The 20,087-nt window shown below is 53.8% G+C and overlaps 2 protein-coding genes, 1 long non-coding RNA gene and 1 pseudogene across 3 annotated transcripts in view; 2 read left to right on the forward strand and 2 right to left on the reverse strand.

Annotated features, from left to right (window-relative positions):
• Positions 1 to 20,087, forward strand: part of LOC127461896 (zinc finger protein 493-like) — a 431,778-nt pseudogene that overhangs the window by 254,237 nt on the left and 157,454 nt on the right.
• The window catches only part of LOC127461897 (zinc finger protein 271-like), a 406,813-nt gene that overhangs the window by 236,268 nt on the left and 150,458 nt on the right, over positions 1 to 20,087 (reverse strand). The gene's annotated exons all lie outside the window — the stretch shown is intronic.
• Positions 1 to 20,087, reverse strand: part of LOC127461902 (olfactory receptor 14J1-like) — an 88,980-nt gene that overhangs the window by 31,247 nt on the left and 37,646 nt on the right. The gene's annotated exons all lie outside the window — the stretch shown is intronic.
• Positions 1,485 to 3,383, forward strand: LOC127461919 (uncharacterized). Its single transcript, XR_007900232.1, has 3 exons — positions 1,485 to 2,642; positions 2,772 to 2,970; positions 3,236 to 3,383. It is a non-coding gene; the product is annotated as an uncharacterized LOC127461919 (long non-coding RNA).

Genomic DNA, 20,087 nt, shown 5'->3' on the forward strand with positions numbered 1-20,087 from the left:
AAAAGGGAAAAAAGAAAAAAAAAAAGAAGAAGAAAAAAGAGAAAAAGGAGGAAAAAGAGGAAAAAAAGAACGGGAAAGAAATAAAAAAAAGGAAGAAAAATAGAAAAAAGGGAAAGAAAAAGGGGGGAATAGAAAGAAGAAAGAAGAAAGAAAGAAAAAAGAGAAAAAAAAAAGAAAACCCAAAAAGTCCATGCAAATGGCCGCTGACCCCCGCGAGAACTACAAGTCCCACAGTGCACCGCGCATGCGGTGGGCGTGGCAGAAGGCGGGCGGACGGGGCAGTGGCCGCGCGCTGATTGGCTGCAGCGGGGTCTGTGCAGGCGGTGCGCGCGCAGAGCGCCGCGTTGGCTGCCGGGAAGTCACGATGGCGCTGGGGCCTTCCTTTGTCTGTGAGACCGGGCGGGAGCGGGTGAGAGCGGGCTCTGGGGATCCCCTCGGGGGCTGCGGGGAGCGCGGCTGGGGGTGGAAAGGCCGGAGGGCTCGGGAGGGTTTAGCGCGGGGGTTCGGGGGTTCCCGAGAGGCAGAGCGCGGGATTGCAACCCTGTCGGGGGCCGCGGGGCCCGGGAGGCCTCCCAAGAACCCGGATGTTGGATTCGGGTCCTGAGAAATTCCTTCGGAAAAAAAATTCAAAACCACCCAACCAAAAAAAGAACCTTAAAAAAAAGGAAAAATGAGAAAAAGATGAAGGAAAAACTGCAAGGGCCAGGATGATTTTATTGCTTTGCTTCAGTTTTTCCTTGGTCTCCTCCTCAGATTCTCTGCTCCCTTCCTTTACAGGAAGCTCTTCTGCTGTTCTGTGGTTTTGTGGTCCCTTAGGGGCTTTTAGGGGTCCCTGAGGCGTTTTTAGGGTGTCTCTGGAGGGGGGTTGATGTCGTGAGGGGACTTAGGGAGGAGGTTGAAGGTCCCTGAAGGGGCTTGGGAGTCCGTGAGGGAGTTTTGGAGTCTCCGAGGGAACTGAGAAGTCCTGGAGGGCTTTGAGGGATGTGTCTTTGAAACAGTTTTGGGGGTTTCTCGGGGGATTTTGGGAGTCCCAGAGGGTTTTGAGGGTCACAAAGAGGGTCTTGGGTACACTAGGGGGGTCTCAGGACTCACCTGCTCATGGTGCTGTTCCTCCTCTTTCCCCCCAGACATCATTAACCTCCCAAAACGTGCCCTAGCCCCCATTTTCCCTTCAATTCCCTCCCCACACAGATCCCTTTGACCCCCCCAAGACCCCTTTTAACTCCCCCAAATACACCCAAAGCACCCCAAAATCCCCCAAATCCCCATCAACCCCCCCCCCCCCCAGATCTCCCCAAATCTCCCCCACCACCCCCCGTCAAATCCCTTCCAAGGCCCTACAAAGAGGGATCACCCGGCACCCTGGGACAGGAGCACAGTGGGCTGTACTGGGGGCACTGGGCTGTACTGGGAGGGCACTGGGCGGGGCTTAGATGTCCCACGACAACGTGGCCCAGCTCTAGGAGAGATCTGGGGAGCAGTGAGGAGGTACTGGTCTGTACTGGTCTGTCCTGGTCTGCACTGGTCTGTCCTGGTTTGTACCCCCAATCCCCAAAGCCCCTCCCCAACTCCCCCAGGACCCTCCCATACCCCAAAGCCCCCAGGCCCCCCCAGACCCCTGACTTGGTCCTGCTGCCCCTTGAGCATCTCCAGCTCCTGCAGAACCAGGCATTTCATCAGCAAATGTGCAGGTGACCCCAAGCTGGGGGTGTGTTGATGTGCTGGAAGGCAGGAGGGCTCTGCAGAGGGACCTGGCCCAGCTGGATCCATGGGCTGATTGCAAGGGGATGAGGTTCCAGCAGGCCAAGGGCCGGGTCCTGCCCTTTGGCCACAAGAAGCCCCGTCAGCCCCCCGGGCTGGGGCCAGAGTGTCTGGAGAGCAGGCAGGCAGAAAGGGAGCTGGGAGTGGGGATGGACAGGAAGCTGAAGAGGAGGCAGAGTGTGGCCAGGTGGCCAAGAGGGCCAATGGCTGGTGGCCTGTGTGAGGAAGAGTGTGTCAGCAGGAGCAGGGAAGGGATTGTTGGGCTGGACTGAGCGCTGGTGAGGCCACCCCTGGAGTGCTGTGTCCAGCTCTGGGCCCTTGAGTTGAGGAAGGCCCTGGAGGGGCTGGAGCAGGTGCAGAGAAGAGCAGCGAGGCTGGGGAAGGGAGTGGAGCACAAGTGGTGTGAGGAGAGGCTGAGGGAGCTGGGGGTGTTGAGGCTGGAGAAGAGGAGGCTCAGGGGAGACCTCCTGACTGTCTGCAAGTCCCTGCCAGGAGGTTGGAGCCAGGTGGGAGTGGGGCTGTTCTGCCAGGAAGCAGCAGTAGGACAAGAGGGCTGGGTCTTGAGCTGTGCCAGGGGAGGTTTAGGTTGGATATTGGGAAGCAATTTTTTGCGGAGAGAGTCATCAGGCCTTGGAATGGGCTGGGCAGGGAGGGGGTGGAGTCCCTGTCCCTGGAGGTGTTGAAGGTGAAAGTGGATGTGGCCTCAGTGCCATGGTCTGGGAAGCACAGCGGGGTTGGATCCAGGGTTGGACTTGATGATCTCAGAGGTCTTTTCCAACGTGGCTGATTCTGTGATTCTCTGATTGCCATTCCTATGGCAGCACATGCTTGAGGCTCCATCCCCAGGGTGACAGAGATGTCTGTCCATATCTATCTCCAAGGTTAGTGTGTAAATGTGTGGTGTTAGAAAAGCAGACTAAGTTGTGGGCTGGTTGTAGAAGGAGAAAGAAGCCCAAAGGCCAGTGCAAGCAGGCAGCCCTCAGCTTGCCCATGATGTCCCCTCCCTGCAGGTTCCTGTCCTTGAGCCCAGGCCCTGAGGTGAGGCTGAGAAGTGGCGCGGAGGTGAGCCCAGAGCTGTCCCTGAGGTGAGGCTGAGAATAAGTGCAAGGCAGAGGTGCTGCTGAGGAAGGAGAGCCCTGTGGTGGGGAAGGCACAAAGCTGTGTGTGCCCATCCCCGAGCAGGTGCTGTGTCCATCCCCTGTGTGCCAGGTGAGCTGGGGCTTTGCTGCAGAGCTGCGGGCGCTGATTTGAGCGTCTCCAAGTGCTGAGATGGTGGGCACCCAGGAACACAAACTGTGCCTGGCCACGGAGCCTGCAAGGAGGAGCAGAGACAGCCCTGGCAGTGCGGGGGGCCAGGTTGTGCCTGTGCCTTCCCCTGCAGGCCCTGGCTGTCCCTGCTGGGCCCCTGTCCATCCCCCTCTCAGGTCCCTGCACAATCTCCTCTGCAGAGCTTGACTCACTGCAGACTTTGCAGGGAAATCTGTGCTGGCAGCTGCATCCTGAGCCCGAGGGCAGTTTGTATCCCCGAGTGCTGATCCATCCTGGGGACCCAAGGGATCCTCTGCCACTCCATCCATGCAGCAGGAGTCACCCTCCTGCCCTTGACTCCCTGCCAAGGAACAAGTGCCATCTCTCTGTTTGGGAGAAGCCAGATGTTGCCCCTGGGCCATCAGAAGTGGTGCTGAAGCCTCTTTCAGCCCAGCCCCGGGTACAGTTTTCTCATCCCCTCACTGAGTACCCACTCACCCAGCCGGCACTGACCAACCAGGGTGTTTGGCACACGTGGTTTGGTGGTTTGGAGAGACAGCCCTGGACTGGCAGGGGGCCAGAGAACCTCGAGGAACAGCCCTGGCGAGGTGCCCACACTGGCAGGGCCCAGGGGATCGCTGCTCCACGGAACCAGCTGGAGCTCTGGGTGACCCTGAGCTGAAGGGCCTGTGACCTGTGGATGAGTCCAGGATGGAGCAGAGACCCCCCTGCAGCCCGGGAGGAACCCACACTGGAGCAGGGGATGCCCAAAGGAGGCTGAGAGCCTGTTGGAAACCCCTGCAGAGCTGTGGGAGCAAAGCCCTGGTTTCCAGGGCTGCCCCCCTGCCCCAACCTTGTTTAAGGAGATTTTTTTTGGGCTAATTTTCATATTTTGGACTATTTTTTAGCTGAATCTCAGTTTTTTGCAGTCTGGGGAAGCGGGGGACTTCTTGCTATTTCTGAGGGGTTTTTATCTGAATCACAGTGGTTTGGGTTTTTCTGGGCTGAATCTTGGTGTTTTGGAGGTTTTTATGGTCACAGGATGCCCGGTGAGTTCTAGGGATGGACTTGGGCAGGAGGAACCCCCAAGCCAACGAGCTCAGCCCTTGTTTTCCCTCCCATCAGGATTTGTCCTTCCCAAAGCTTGGGCGGATGGAGGAGGAGGCTGCGAGGAAGAGGAAGATGCCTTGGGCCCCCCAGGCAGGTGAGGAGGAAGTCAGTGTCCCTTTGGGCGGGTGTTGTGCTGGCTCTGTCAGCCCAGCATGGCCCCGGCTGCAGGACAACCCCGCTGGCGCCGCCGTCCTGCCGGGGCCGGAGTTGGGGGGATGTCCTTGGCCTTCCCTGTGGGCCGGAGGCAAATCCCCTGCCTGTCCTTCTTGCTTCCTGCCCCAGGCCCCGAGGTGAGGAGGGAGAGCCCGGAGGACAAATCCCCCCGTGAGACCCTGGTGGGAGAGGCCGTTTTGAAGGGCTCCCCGGCGCAGGAAGGCAGCGGGGAGGAAAAGGGCCGGAGATCCCCCCGCAGGAGGGGCTCCAAAGCCAGCCCAGGGTGCTCTGAGGAGGAAAGAGCCAGCCTGTGCTGGGAAGGCGGCCGGAGCTTGAGGGGGAGCTCTGACCTGGTGGTCCCTGAGCAGCCTCCCAGCAGAGAGAAGCCCTTCCAGTGCTTGGAATGTGGGAAGAGCTTTAGGAACAGCTCCACTCTCATCTGACACCAGCACATCCACACTGGGGAACGGCCCTACCCGTGTGGGGAATGTGGGAAGAGCTTCACTGACAGCTCCACCCTGATCAAACACCGTCGCATCCACACTGGGGAACGGCCCTACATGTGTGGGGAATGTGAGAAGACCTTCAGGAACAGCTCCAACCTCCTCAACCACCAGCACATCCACACTGGGGAACGGCCCTACTCATGTGGGGAATGTGGGAGGAGCTTTAGGCAGAGTTCCCACCTCCGCACCCACCAGCGTATCCACCGTGGAGAATGACCCTACACATGTGGGGAGTGTGGGAAGAGCTTCAGAGAGAACTCCAAACTCCTCACCCACCAGCGCATCCACACTGGGGAACGGCCCTACAAGTGTGGGGAATGTGGGAAGAGCTTCCGCCGGAGATCCAGACTCCGCACCCACCAGCACATCCACACCAAGGAGAGACCCTACAGGTGTGAAGAATGTGGGAAGAGCTTCAGTGACAGCTCCTACCTCCCCAGTCACAAACGCATCCACACTGGAGAACGGCCCTATAAGTGCATGGAATGTGGGAAGAGGTTTAGGACCACCTCACATCTCCTCACGCATGAGCGGACGCACACGGATGAGAGGCCCTTCCGCTGCACCGACTGTGGGAAGGGCTTCAAGTACAACTTCCACCTCATCACCCACCGGCGCATCCACACCGGGGAGAGGCCCTACAAGTGTGGGGAGTGTGGGAAGAGCTTCCCCCACAGCTCTACCTTGACCAAACACCAACGAACCCACTGGTAAGGCAAGCAATACAAGTTCCCCGACTGCGGGAAGAGCTTCGGCTGCTGCTTCCACCCCGAATGAACCCCCTGATGCTGAGGCAACCCCTGGAGTCCAGTGATTGTCAGTCCATTCCTTTCAACCAGAAAGGGCCAGTCCCCTTTCTCAGGAGCAGCTTCTTCCAACAGAACCCTTCTTGGGGGGTCAGTCCTGGAAGTTTAGAGCAGAGATCTCCCCACCAGCGTTGGTCTGGGGGAGTTCCATCCATCTCTAATTAAGAATTATTGCTTTTGTGCCAGCTTGGGTAGAATTGCTTCAACAATTGCTTTAGTGTAGAGCACTGTCCTATCTTGTCCTGTACTCCTGGTAGTTTTAGTGTATGTATTGTGCAGTAAATAACTGTGATGAAGATCTTCTGTCTGATCATTTGTAACCCTAAATAAATTCATTTTTATCAATAGATCTGATTTGCCATCATTAAAACCTGGGGGACAGAAGTTTTTCAGTCGCACCTCTCTAATTCCTCTAAACTGAAAGTGTTGGCATAATCCAAGGCTGTGATTGGATCCGGCAGCCACCAGCACCCCACAGGAAGTTGGAAGCTCAAGGCCTGCCCCCCCCTTTCCCAGCCCCCCTGTGCCCAAAAATCCCCATGGGACTGTCGAACCTGCCATACCATCCCCCCTTTTCCACCCTTCTCCCTGTTCCTCCTATTTTCCCATTGTGCCCTCAATCCCCCATTTCCCCTCTGAACACTTTTGGGGTCCCAACCCCCACATTTTGCCCCCTCTCCTGTGGGCACTAAAGGAGAAAATGAGGCTGCACACACAGAGTTCCATTGCGGGACTTGTCCGCCCATCTTTCCGGCGTCCCCCTTTCATTGGGGTTCCTTTGGAAACAGCGCCTGGGCTTTGTCTTTTAGTCCACTGGAATTCCCAGCATGACCCCAAAGCAATGCCCTGATCCCACACATTCCCCTTCCCTCATGTGCTGGCTGTGTTCAGCCAGCAGAGAAAAACACAGGCTGCCATGCAGAGCGTTCCAAGTGGTTTCCACTTTGGCAAACAGCACTCTCTGGATGGAAAACACCAGTCAAGGCCAAAACACTCCTTGTTGATCCACATTAACTGAGAACAGCAACTCCTGCCTTAACTTATTCCCATAAAAATTCTCAGGGTTCTTTTGGTTCCAGGAGGCCCCCCATGTCACAATGACCCCTGGATTCCATGAGCTTCCACAGTCTCCAAAGGTTCCTTTAGTTCCATGAGGCCCTGCAGTCCCCAAATGCCCTTTGGATTCTCGGAGATTTCCCATTGTCCCAGGGTCCCTTGTGCTTCAGAAGGAGCTGCAGTGGGACAGTGGCCCCTTGGTTCCGTGAGCTCTGCAGTGTTCCAGGAATCCTTGGGTTCCAGGAGAGCCTGCAGTTTCACAAGGAGCACTTGAATGCAGGAGGTTCTGCAGGGTCCCAATGGCCCCTGGATTCTGGGAGGTTCAGAAATATCTCAGGGCTCCCTTGGTTCCAGGAGGACACGCATGTCAGCAGGAACCCTTGGTTCCAGGAGATTCAACAGTGTCCCAGAATTCCTTTGATTTCATGAGGCCCTGGATTGTCCCAATGGACTCCTGATTCCATCAGCCCCCTCAATGTCCCAATGGTCCCTTGGTTCCATGAGTTTCTGCAGCATCCCAGGGTTCCTTTTGTTCCATGGGGAGCTGCAGTGTCACAATGGGCCCTGAATTCCAGGAGTTTTTTCCAGGGTGACAGTGCTCCCTTGATTCCATGAGATTCCACAGTGTCCCAGGGTTCCTTTGGCTCCAGAAGGCCCTGCAGTGTCACAATGGCCCCTTTACTCCAGGAGGTTCCACAGTGTCCTTGCTGGAACACACAGGGCTGTAATGTTGTCAGCCCTGCAGAGCTGCCTCCAGCTCTGGGCTCCAGCACAGGAAGGACATGGACCTGTTGGAGAAAGTCCAGAGGGGATCAGCAAGAGGATCAGAGGGATGGAGCAGCTCTGCTGTGAGGAAAGGCTGAAAGAATTGGGATTGTTGAGGCTGGAGAAGAGAAGGCTTTGGGGTGACCTAATTGTGGCCTTCCAGTGACTGAAGGGAGCCAACCAGAAAGATGGAGAGAGACTTTGGACAAGGGCCTGGAGTGACAGGACAAGGGGAATGGCTTCACATAGATCAAGGGAAGGGTTCCAGGAGGCAGTAGGAAGGAATTCTTGACTCTGAGGGTCCTGAGATGCTCTTGAAGGCCCCTCCCAAGCCAAAGCATTCCATGATTGTGGGACTGGTGGGTGAGGTGGTGGTCGGAGCCGTCTGGGGCACAGGGACCCAAAATGAGGGAGTTTTCCATTGTGGGGGAAGGAAGGAGGGGCAGCAGAACTGACCCCTTGGACACCTGGCAGGCAGGCTTTGGCTGGAAGCTGGTGATGGGGAGCTGAGTGAAGCCCCCACAATGCAGGAGGAAATGGTCAGTGACCTGCTCTGCCAATGAGACCCCCCAAGTGCCTGGGCCCACATGGGATGCAGCCAAGAGTCCTGAGGGAGCTGGAGAAAGAGCTGACCAAGCCACTCTCACTCATTCCCCAGCAGTGCTGCACAACTGCACAAGTCCCAGCTGACTGGCAACAAGCACATGGGATGCCCATCCCCAGGAAGGGCCAAAAGGAGCATCTGGGGAACTCCTGGCCTGTCCCATTGACCTCAGGACCGGGGAAGTCCATGCAGCAGATCCTCCTCAGTGCCATCCCATGGCAGGGGCAGGACAACCAGGGGATCAGGCCCAGCCAGCGTGGGGTTGGGAAAGGCAGGTCCTGCCTGACCATATTCTACCAATACAGGCCTTGGTAAAACATATGACTGTGACTATCTTAGACTATGAGCACAATGGTTTCATCTGCAAACACCTTGGAGACTGATCAGGGATGTCCCTACAAAAAGTTTGTTTCCATCTTTCTTAGAAGCCTCTTTGGTGGTGCATCCTCCCCCCACTGTCCTCAGGTCTGGTTGATGATCTCAGGAGCTCCTGACAAGCCCTGAACAAACCAGCTGAGCAATGAAGAGTCCCTGGACTGGACCAGGTGCTCCTGGATCATAAAGGTGGGAACAATCCGGAGTGGAACAGCTCTGGAACACAGGATAATCAGTCATTCCCTGAAAGCCTTGGAATATTCCCTACCTGAATTGTAGCCCAAATGGACCAGATTGGATACAATTCCCAAATATTTGGGAAACTCCAGTCATTCCTGACACCAGGGTGGAAATCCAGCAGATAACTAAAGCCAGTCCCCTTGGGAGCCCACAACCAGCGGGGCTGAGGGAGGCCCTGGCAGCTCCCCAGCACCTCCCTCTCAGTGGGACACCTCTGGCAGCCTCTCCCAGCTCGGGAACCCTCCAGTTTGCAACACTCCAAAGACCTTCCCTGATGCCCAGGACAATTCTGATCCCCCTCCGCAAACACTCCTCCAGCTGTGACCCTTGTCTGCTGGGAAACATAAAGGGATTTGTGGCAGTGTTCCCTGGCAACAGGAGAATTTGGGAGAGGGACCTTTCCACAGCCAGCTATTGATGTGTGCACACATCTCTGCCTGGGTGTGGGTGTGAATTGACTGTGGGGTGAATGTTGTTCTTGGAAATCTATAATTCAGTCACTGTTAAAATTGTGGCAAATGCTATTGAATCACTTGAAAACTGCTCACTTGGTCAATGATTAAGTGCTTCAAAACTCTTTTGCCCCCTTATCTTTGTGTCTAAATCGTTTTCACCCTGACCTTCTTGCATCCCAAGGCTCTGTGTAAATCATTCCCTTTCATAAAAATATGTATATTTTTCATGACTTCCACTTTAAAATCTTCCTCCTTAGCTAAAGTACAAGACAACTCCAATTTGTTGTTTATGTCTTGAAGACAATTAAAGAAAGAAAAATAATTTGTTTTTCAGTGTTTTAATGGGTCCCACAGTGTGTTTGGAGTTGCATCAGCTGTCAGTCCAAGATGGGCCATGTCAGAACAGGTGAGGTTGGGGAGTGAGGAGCAAGGTTGATCAGACAGGGTCAGTGTGGATCTCCTGAGGAGACACTCAGCATCAAGATCACTTGGAGAACACCTCTATCACCTCTTCTCTGAACTAAAAAAATATCCATCATTGAATTAAAACAAAAAAAGTACAAATTTTGAAGACTTGTTTTGAAATTGCCTTGAAGACAATTAAAGGAAGACAAAGAGATCCTGAGGGATTTCTGCATTTTAATGAGCCCCACAGTGTGTTTGCAGCCCAGCCCATGATCCTGAGGTACTGAGAGAAGATTGAAGCAGCTGCTGAAGAAGTCAGAAGCCAAAGTGCAAGTGCCTTGAAGCATTGCTGGGCCCCACTGAGGGCAGGCACTGCCAAAGCCTCCCCAGGGACTCCTTGGAGCAGCTCCTTGGAGGCCAGGAGTGCAGGCAGACAAAGGCTCTGGGCAGGCCCCTGCAATGCTGAGCAAAGCCTGCCTTGGTTTTGTGGAGCACAAAGGCCAAGGCCTGAGCCCCAGGCCCTGGCCCAGCAGATCCTGTCCCTCCCGGCTGGCTCAGGGCTGTTTGGGGGGCACTGGGATGGCAGGGGGAGGAACAACAAAGGCCAAAACTGGGCAACCCCTGCCAGGCTCCTGAGGGAGGGGCGAGGCAGAAACCAAGTGCAGAACCTGCCAGGCAAGTTGCTTGTGGTGGCCTGAGTGGCAGAGGCAGCTGCCAGAGGCAAGGGGACAAAGGCCTGGGTGCCTTTGGGCCTTGCAGCCCTGCCAGAGCCCTTGGCCATCTCTCCTGCAGGCTGTCCTGCCCTGGCCCTGCTGCTGCTCTGGCCTTGCAGGCTGCACACCCCCCTCCTGCTTTCCCACCCCCTCCCAGCAGCATTTCTAGACCCTCCCTGATGGCTCTGCACCAGCTCTGGCTGTTCCCTGGAACACAAAGCCATGGGCTGATCCTGACTCCCTCTGGGTGACCTCTTGCAGCACAAGGGTCCTCTTGAGTTACATTTCTTTTTCCTCACCTTCAGTCTGAACCTTCAGTGCTACTCTTTGTGGAGATTTCATTCTATTTCCAATACAGAGAAAAGCTCCATCCTGTCAGATCTCCTCTAGACCCTCTCCAGTTCTTCCTCATTCCTCCAGAATGGGGAACCTCACAGACAGACAGACCAGTCCCGATATGATGACCCCAGGGCTGAGTCCAGGGGGGTGACAACTCCCTTGTCTGGGTGCCCACACTCCCCCTAAGGCAGCCCCATGTGCAGTTGGCCTTAAATCAAGGGGCCATTCTGATTCTTTGTAAAGTCACGGAATCAAGTGGCACCGTGACACTGCAGGGCCTCATGGAACCAAAGGAATGCAGGGACACTGTGGAATCTCATGGAACCAAGGACCACTGTGACATACAGGGTCTCTTTGGAACAAAAGGAACCCTGAGACATCTCAGACCCTCCTGGAACCAAGGGGCCACTGTGCCTCCCCAGAACTCCACGGAATCAAGCAGAGCCGCTGCCTCCCCCCCGCCGCCGCACGGACCGGAGTCGCCGGCTCTGCCCCGCTTGGACACCTCTGGAGTCAGCGTGTTCTTGGGCAGCACAACTGATCTGAGATGAGAGAGTTTCCCAGAGTTTACTTTGCCCCCTCTTTCCCATGGTTTAATTTTCATACTTTGTTCATTCAGGGGGAAAAGGGGGAAGGGAGGCACATGTTGATCTCTGGTTTTATCTCTTTACAAAAGGGAGTTGGGGCAGGGGCAGAGAGAGGAGGCAATTTCTCTCTCTGCTGTTGCTTTGAACTGTTCTGTTGGTATTGCTGGTTTTACTGCTCTATTTCTTGTCAGTAAACTCTTATCGTTTTTACTTATACCTCCGTGTGTTTTGTCTCCTTGTACTGGTGGGGAATAAAAGAGGAGTGAATCCATTTTATTGGAGTTCCCACCCCAATATGTGTCTTTAAACCAGGACAGGTTGCTCAAGGGCTCCCTGAAATTTGGCATCATCCACAAAGGAATTGAAAATGCATTTTGTTCCATTATATAGAGAGATCTTCTGCATTGGTGGTCAAGGGCTGGTTACTGAGGGATTTCATCCGGAAGTTGCTGCCAAGAGGACTTTGTACCATGGATTTTATTTGACACTCTTCATTCAGCCAACTTCCCACCCACCACATCTTCCACTTCTTCAGTCCAGCTCTCACCAGTCTGGCCATAAGGAGACCACAGGAGACCACGTCAAGGGCCTTGATAAAGTCTGGGCACACAACATCCCCTTCTTTTCCCTCCCACAGGGGTTCTGCAATCCCTGCCTTGTCCTTCCAATGCCTTAGAATGACTGCAGGAGGACTTGCCCTATCCCCTTCCCAGCCTGAGCAGTCTGGAACTCTCCCAACCCTCTTTGCTGCTGAAAACCCCCAATATGATTAACTGCTCAGAGAATTTTGTATCTTTAAGCTGCAAAGTATTTGTTTATTCAACGTTGTGAGCAAGCCAGCTCGCGCTGGACAAGCTTGCTCTACCTGAATGTGCAAAAGGAAGCCATTTTATACACTTTAGATACATTTAAATCATTTAACATACATATTAATAGTAGGCTAGTCTCTGGGTGGAGTATTTCCAGGCATGCACAGTCTTCTACTTGGGGGGTCTTCTCCTCAAGCCTTCATCCCTCTGGTGGTCACCATGGATATCTTCCTTGATTTGACCTCTTCAATTTTCTTTGTCAGGTGACCTGAATTCTTCAAGCTTGCAAAACCCTGGCTTTGGGCCTTCTGTATCTTATTCAAATGTCTAGTTTACCTAATTTATTACCATGTGTGTACTACTCCTCTCTATAATAAGTCCTTTGGTCCAGTGAGCAGAACAGAACATGGTATTAACCAGTGCTCCTGAAATGTTCTTCTAGCAACACAGGTATTGGGGTTTCTTAGCAGGCCAAGATATCTCAGTTAACTCTTTTAGGCCTGGCTCTTGTTGCAGTGGCTGTGCTGATTTCCAGAGGCTTCTGGCTTCCCAGGCAAAGCCAAGGCAAGAGCAGGTGGGAAGGGGCTGCGCTGCTGCTGCTCCTGCCCGAGAGCCCCGGCTGGGCTGGGGACGGAGCCCAGGGCGCTGCAGCTCTGCCTCCTCCAGAGCCGGGGGGCTTTGGAACCAGGAATGACAGGGGGGAACAAAGGGGGCTGGGGGGCTGCACTGATGGTCACACTCGGGCCACCGTCAGCAGAGAGCTTCAGCCCCCCCAAATTAAAACAGAGGGAAATGGTGCAAACTGTTTCATTTCAACCTTTCTTTACTCATTGCTATAAAATGACCCAACTAAAAGGAGGACAAGCAGGCCCCGATCCCTTCTCCTTTGGGAGAATCCCCACATCTGGTACTGTGAGGGGCTGTAAAGGGCCATGAGGGGCTGTGAGGGACCATGAGGGGTTGTGAAGGGCTGTGAGAGCTATGAGGGGCTGTGAGGGGCTGTGAAGGGCTGTAAGGGACCATGAGGGCCTGTGAGAGCCTGTGAGGGACCATGAGGGGCTGTGAGGGGCCATGAGAGGCCATGAGGGCCTGTGAGGGGCCATGAGGGCCTGTGAGAAGCCATGAGGGGTGTGAGGGGCTGTGAGGGGCTGTGAGGGGCTGTGAGGGGCCATGAGGGGCCATGAGGGCCTGTGAGGGGCCATGAGGGGCTGTGAGGGGCTGTGAGGGGCCATGAGGGGCCATGAGGGCCTGTGAGGGGCCATGAGGGGCTGTGAGGGGCTGTAAGGGGCTCTGAGGGGCCATGAAGCACCGTTGTTGCCTAAAACCAGCTCTTAAAGAAACCTCGAAGACTCAATTTGTCAGTTTTAATAGGCAGGCATTTCTATTACAACACACTGCATGATTTCAGCAAACCGAGTGCCCTGGGAATCAGTTCACCAAAGTGAACACAGAGGTATATTCACTCCTGCTGCTATGTCAGCATTACATGGTTATCCATTTTTTGTTCCCTGCATTCCTGTTACATATTCATGGCATTCACACACACACCAGACCTGCAGCTCTCAAAATTTATTAAGATATATACATATCCTTGTAAGGTCTCTGAGGGGTTTCATCAAGTGTCTTTGGTGGTCTTCTCTGTTTGGAGTCCCCAAAATTCCAGGTGACTGCCTTATGAACTTCTTTGAGACAGTATTCTTGGTTATATATACACCTGTTGCTTCAGCTCCCTTCTTCATTGTTCTCTCACCTTGCTTGGCTGATTTCTGTAAACTGCACACGGTAATTTTCTATGACAGATTTTGTTGCAAAAACTATTAGTTCTTGTTACATCTCTACACCCCAAACATCAAACCACTCAGGTCTTACACATGGGTGCAGAAGGAGTGCATGGAAGTAGAAAGAGAGCAGCTCAGAATAAGTTCTGGTGCTCCCTGGCAGTGCTGCTGTGCTGGGACTCCTTTTCTTTCTGCATCTGCACACAGGGACAGTCCCTGCTACTTCAAAGGTACCAGAGGAAGGATTTCATCCAAAAAAGTTTCTGCAAGAAAATTAGTTTTTTTTACATGCATAAATTACAATTCCTCATTTAGACAGTATCAGAATCAAATTCAATAGTAGACAATGAATTAGAAAGGGTAGGAAGAATAACATTTTCTTTTGTGGAAAACAATATTGCAAGAAAAAAGAGAACAGCTCCCACAAATTATTGCCATAAGAAACCTGAGAAGGAAGGCTGGGTCATCCATTCTGAATGTTATGGAGCAGAAAACAGAAATATTTTTGCTTCTGAAAAACATCCAGTCATCATTTTCTTCAGTGTGTCCTTGAGCTCCTGGTTCCTCAGGCTGTAGATGAGGGGGTTCACTGCTGGAGGCACCACCGAGTATAGAAATGACACCAACAGATCAAAGGATGGGGAGGAGATTGAGGGGGGCTTCAAGTAAGTAAACAAGCCAGTGCTGACAAACAGTGAGACCACGACCAAGTGAGGGAGGCAAGTGGAAAAGACTTTGTGCCGTCCCTGCTGAGAGGGGATCCTCAGCACAGCCCTGAAGATCTGCACATAGGAGAAAACAATGAAAACAAAACAACCAAACATTAAACAGGCAGTAACCACAGTGAGCCCAATTTCCCTGAGGTAGCCTGAGTGTGAGCAGGAGAGCTTGAGGATGTGTGGGATTTCACAGAAGAACTGGCCCAGGGCATTGCCCTGGCACAGGGGCAGGGAAAATGTATTGGCTGTGTGCAGCAGAGCATTGAGAAAGCCAGTGGCCCAGGCAGCTGCTGCCATGTGGGCACAAGCTCTGCTGCCCAGGAGGGTCCCGTAGTGCAGGGGTTTGCAGATGGCAACGTAGCGGTCGTAGCACATGATGGTGAGGAGGGAATACTCTGCTGAGATGAAGAACAGAAAGAAAAAGGCCTGTGCAGCACATCCTGTGTAGGTGATGGTTGTGGTGTCCCAGAGGGAATTGTGCATGGCTTTGGGGACAGTGGTGCAGATGGATCCCAGATCTGTGAGGGAGAGGTTGAGCAGGAAGAAGCCCATGGGGGTGTGCAGGTGGTGGTCACAGGCTACGGCGCTGAGGATGAGGCCGTTGGCCAGGAGGGCAGCCAGGGAGATGGCCAGGAAGAGCCAGAAGTGCAGGAGCTGCAGCTCCCGCCTGTCTGGAAATGCCAGGAGGAGGAACTGGGTGAGGGAGCTGCTGTTGGACATTTGCTGCCTCTGGGTGTTTGTTTCCCACACAGGAGAAGAAGACAGTAAGAGGCCAGTTAGCGTGGACTTATCTAAACAAAGTCAAAGCTGTATTCTACAGACACTCCCCATGTCACACACAGACAGCCTTTTGATTTCCTAGGAGATCTTCCTTCAGCTCCAGTGCTGGGTCCCTACTGAACAGCATTTTCTCTGTTTTAGCATCACTGTGCTTCTGTACAGGCGTTTCACATAACAAGGAGATGTTAAGGGACAGGTTTCCATCCTGGAGCGGAATTCACAGCTTGGAAGGAAACCTCAGGGAGACAGCGAAGTGTCCTTATGATGGCATTTGATTTAAGCAGACTCAGCTCCTTCCCCAGCAGCACAGACTGCACTGGTAGGGGTCAGATTCCGATTGCAGGTGCAAAAAGGACATCTCAGACTAGTCCTGATGGGTCTGGCAGAGGTGATGCTGGTGCTGCCCACAGGCAGAGCAGTGGCTGAAAGCACATTAGGAAGCTCAGATAGACCTACTGAGCACTCACAGTTCAGATGTCTCAGGGACCTGTCAAAATTAATACTTTCTTAATGATTTATTCCTACCATTCCTCAAGAGTAGGAAACTGGAAACACAATCTCAGGAAATTTCTTTAACCTTATAAAAATCTTTGTCTTGGAAATATTCTGAGAGGGAGCTGAAGCTCTGAGCATGTCCTCCTCCTCTACACTCCAGATGCTCTCAGAGTTGCACTTACAGAATCTGTAGTTGGTGGGTAGTGCCAGCTTTCCCAGATGCATCCAAATGCTGCAGTCCCATTGCCCTGCATGAACAGACTTCCTGTGCCAAGATCTGTTAAAAATTCTCCCCCAGTGAGGTCTCAGCATCATTCTATGTCTGACAGTCTTTAACTTCTCTCTGTCTCACTCCCCAGCCCTGGGTGCTGCAGGCAGTGCCCTCAGCCCTGCTGGGCTGTGCAGAGGAGCTGCTCACCAGCAGAGCTGTCTCTTTGAAGCTCTTCTTGCTTGCCAGGAGCTCCCTGTGTGCCAGGAGCCCGGCCCAGCTCAGCAGCACAGTAACATCCCCCGGCATTTCATGACCCTCAGGGGACATTGAGGTTGTTTACATGAGACTCAGTCCCTGAGAGGAAGTTCAAACAACTTTTCAAGAAGTCAAAATGAGTTTGAAATACTGAAGTTTCTTGTACTGTTACTGGGTCTCAATGAGGGACACGACTGTGAAAGTGTCCCCAGATTCCAGTTGGAACAGAAAATTGCAGTGATGACAAGGATGGACAAGCAAGGGAAAGGTGGCTCTGATGCCGAGCAAACCTGGATGTGTTTCCTTAATCCAAAGGGTCAAGCCCTGACCCCCAGCCCCTGGGAAGGCAGACCCTGTCCCTGCCTCATTCCTCAGGGCTCTTCCTGGGGCACTGGGATGTGGGATGTGCAATGCCAAGGGCAGGACCATGGGGTGGCACCTGCCAGGCTGCTGAGCAGGGACAAGGAGGCCACGAGGCCCCAGGGCTGCAAGGGCCACTCCCCTCCTCCTGGCATCAGGGGCACAGACAGCAGCCATGGCCAAAGGCCTGCAGAAGGTGGCTCTGTCAGGGCCTTTCAGCTTCTCCCCATCCCTGTCTCCTCTCCAGCCCAGGCTGTCCTACGGTGTCCATGCCCTGGCCCTTTCCCTGCAGGCTGTCGTCATCCCCCCGGCTGCCCCACCTGGCTGGCACCTTCCTGCACTGACATCTCTGCGTCCTCCCTGGCTCTTCCTGCACACACAAAGCCTTGGGCTCATCCAGACTCCTTCTGGGTGAAGTGTTGCAGCACACCATTGCCCTCAGGGTGAAACTCCGTTCTCTTTGTTTCCAGTCTGGACCTCTCCAGCTGAACTTGGCATTGTTTCTTTATTTCTCATGCTGTTTCCTGCTATGACAAAAGGATCCTTCATCTCTGAAACCCCCCTTCAACCCTCTCTGGCTACCCCTGCACTGTCCTCAGTCTCCACACCATGGAGCCCAGAGCTCCTTAGTCCCTACAGAGTGGTCATGGGCTTGGGGCCTTCAAATCTTTTCTTGGGAGATCCCTGGGTACTCTCCATGGTGTTTGCAGATGAACACATGGTGATCACAGTCTAAGGAAATCACAGGGATACGTTTTACAAAGGCCTGTATTGGTAGAATATGGGGCAATCGCCTTAAACTGAAAGATTGGAGTCTCATATTGATAATAGGGGTCACAAGTCCTGCCAGCAAATCTGCTCCAGTGTGGGCTCCTCCCTGGGCTGCAGGGGGGTCTCTGCTCCACCCTGGACTCCCCCACAGGTCACAGGCCCTTCAGCTCGAGTTCACGTGGAGTTCCAGCCACCAAGGAGCCCCAAACTCTGACACACAACCAGGAGCCCCAGACAGCACCAGCAGCTGCAAATTTCAGCAGCACATCCCAGACACATCTGTCAGTATCTCCAACACTCCCAGCCCCACCCTGGACACCAACAAAGGCTGTTGTGGTTTCACCCCATGCAGCCCCCAAGCCCCTCCTGGCCACTCCTCACTCCCCCACCAGCAGGACAGTGGAGAGAACTGGGAGAGGAAAAGCTGGAAAACTCGTGGGTTGAGATAAAGACACTTTAATAAGGACAAGCAAAAGCTGCATGCAGGAGCAAAACAAAACAGGGGATTCATTCCCTGCTTGCCACGGTTGGGCAGGTTTTCAGCACCTCCAGGAGAGCAGGGCCCTATCCCATGGAATGGTGGCATGGGAAAACAATCTCCATCACTCCAAACCTGTCCTGGCTATGTCCCCTCCCAACCTCCCCCACACCCCAAGCCCCTCCCCAGTGTGTCTGTGCGAGGGGCAGGAAAGGCCTTGGCTCTGGGTAAGCTCAGCACTAACAAAACCACCTCTGTGTTCTCAAGCCTGTGCTCAGCACAGAGTATTGTACAGTGTAACTCTATTGCACAAGTTAACTGAAAGGTCCATTGTGTTTCTTAGCAAGTCAACGAGATGTCCCCCATGATCAGAGCTGAGTTCCTCCTTGGCTTGGCCCCATACTGCAAGATGGACACAAATACCCCTGAAACACAGTGGGAGAGGTTGTCCATAGGGGTGAGAAAGATGCTGGTGAGAGGAAGATTCTGTGGGCAGGGGTCGCTGGCCCCTTGCCCTACAGCAGGGCATGCACAGACTGTTGCTATCAGGTGATGAACAGGCGGGGTTTGGTTGCCACTCAGGCATCACCTTATACTGGGTACTGGCCCTACGTGGTGTAATGTAGAGCTGATAAAATGGGGTGTCAGGACTGCTGGGGTGAGCGATCCTCATCCTGCCATGGAGACTGTGTTGTTCCATGGGGACGCCCGCTAAGCACGGGCACCGACCAGCTGCTGCAGATCCTGGCAGCCCTGGCCTGTCTGTGTGGGTAAGCACAGTTTATTGATAGGAAGCAACCAAGAAAGCAAATGTTTCATATCCTTTTTTAATATCCTTGTAATTCCCTTTTTACTAGTTAATACTGTAGTAAAAGCCACTCATAGTATTGTTTTAATATCCTTTAAATGTTCCTTTAATTCCCTTTTTACTAGTTAATACTGTAATAAAAACCATTCATAGTATTGTATGAATGCCAACTGATAAGGCAGTTATTTTGTATTCTTTTTTAGCTTTTGATTCTCTTTGCTAGTTTTTTATTCTCACTGCAATAAAAGATTTTTTGTAGTGTTTGAATGTCTGTTGTACATGTTATTATTCCGGGCATGTATTCAAATGAACTAATACACAGGGGCACAGCTCTTTGGGGCAGGAGACGGGCAGCACCCTTGCCAGGGCTCGGGGCGGTGGCAGGTCTCCTTGGGCCAGGACTTGCCAGAGCTGCTGATTTGGGTGCAGCCCTGGCCAAAGGGCTGCCAGCAGCATTGGTGCCCTTGTCCACACCTTCCTTCTTGGTGTCAGCCCCCCTGTTTAGGGTGGCCACCAGCCAGCACTTCTCCCAAGGAGGTCGTGCCAGCCTGTGTGGAAGGCCCCGTGCCCTTCCTGCTGCGACTGAGTCGGCGGCCGAGGGGGCTCCTTGTGCTGCCGTGAGCAGGCACAGGAGGGGAGTGTTTGCTCATTTCTTGAGCTGTTCCTACAGTTCAGGTCCAGCCAGATTAGATACTTCAGAGAGAAGATTCCCTCCAAGGTGGGGCAGGTTGGCGGGGCTGGGGGAGGCCCCAGGCCACGTGGCACTGTGTCCCAGGGCCCTTTGTGACACGCTGGGCATGGTCGGTGGGATAGAAGGGGGTAGGGTGTCCAAGGGCCCTTTATGACCCGTGGTGACAGAGGTGCTGCTGGTGACACGGCCACAGTGTCAACAGTGCTCCTCGGAGCAGGCGACGGGACAGGACGGGACAGAGCGGTGCTGTGCGGAGCCCCCGCGCAGCCAACTCGTGCCTTGTTGACCTGGAGCGTTTAGGAGGATTTTCTCACTTTCAGGTGACCTCGAGGCATTTCCACAGGACTTGGAGACCCGGAGTTTCTCCGAGGTGTCTCTAATCCCTGTGGCAGGTGCCCTTGAGACCCTTTTGCAGGACTTGGAGACCCGGAGCTTCTCCGAGGTGTCTCCAATCCCTGCGGCAGGTGGCCTCAAGGCCATTCTGCAACTTAGGCCCGGAGTTTCTCCGAGGTTCTCTTTCTCTCTTGCAGGTGCCCTGGACACCAGACTGCGGCATGGCAGGGAGACGCTTCAGCCTGCTCAGGCTGCTCCGGAGGAAGAAGGAGGAGGAAAGCCCTGGAGCTGCTCCAGCACAGCAGCCTGAAGAGGTGCAGCAGGTGCAGCCCCCGCAGGAGGGTGAGTGCTGGAGCTGGGCCACAGGGCTGGTGGCTGCAGTCCCATTGATCTCATCCTGTCCCATCCCATCTGGACATGCCCAGGGAAAGGGAGGGGGGCAGAGGGGCCGGGGCTGAACTCCTGGCAGCCATGCT

The sequence above is a fragment of the Manacus candei genome, unplaced genomic scaffold (genome assembly GCF_025592945.1).
Source record: "Manacus candei isolate 608988 ecotype Guabito, Panama unplaced genomic scaffold, ASM2559294v1 h1tg000115l, whole genome shotgun sequence".
Lineage (NCBI taxonomy): Eukaryota > Metazoa > Chordata > Aves > Passeriformes > Pipridae > Manacus > Manacus candei.